We start from the raw sequence: 275 nt of genomic DNA, 5'->3' as shown, positions 1-275 counted from the left end.
GATCGGTTCCACGTTGTAGTTTTATTAGTGTTGATATCTGTGTCACAGAGAAGGACGACAACACCCAGAGACACTACACAAACTCCACATGATGCCACAACAGATCCCTTTAAATAAAACGCTCATTTTAAAGTGCGACAGCAGAAACATCAAGTGAACGTTAACAGTTAAAACCTTTAAAAGTATTTAAGACCGAGTTCATTGAGACTTTTCAACAACTAAACCTCAGACGATCTCTTATTATCACAAAGGCTCATTTCACTGATTCCAGGTTT

The 275-nt window shown here is 38.2% G+C and overlaps 1 protein-coding gene across 3 annotated transcripts in view; it reads right to left on the bottom strand.

The window, feature by feature from the left end:
* Nucleotides 1-275, bottom strand: part of LOC117758263 (transcription factor E2F6-like) — a 4655-nt gene continuing 4380 nt past the window's right edge. For all 3 annotated transcript variants that reach the window (XM_034579795.1, XM_034579796.1, XM_034579798.1), the window contains exon 9: nucleotides 1-275. This exon is cut by the window's right edge. The gene's annotated coding sequence lies outside the window, so the exon portion shown is untranslated.

Source organism: Hippoglossus hippoglossus, chromosome 24 (genome assembly GCF_009819705.1).
Source record: "Hippoglossus hippoglossus isolate fHipHip1 chromosome 24, fHipHip1.pri, whole genome shotgun sequence".
NCBI classification, from domain to species: domain Eukaryota; kingdom Metazoa; phylum Chordata; class Actinopteri; order Pleuronectiformes; family Pleuronectidae; genus Hippoglossus; species Hippoglossus hippoglossus.
Note: the sequence above shows the minus strand (reverse complement) of the source record. Positions and strands in the feature narration are given on the sequence as shown.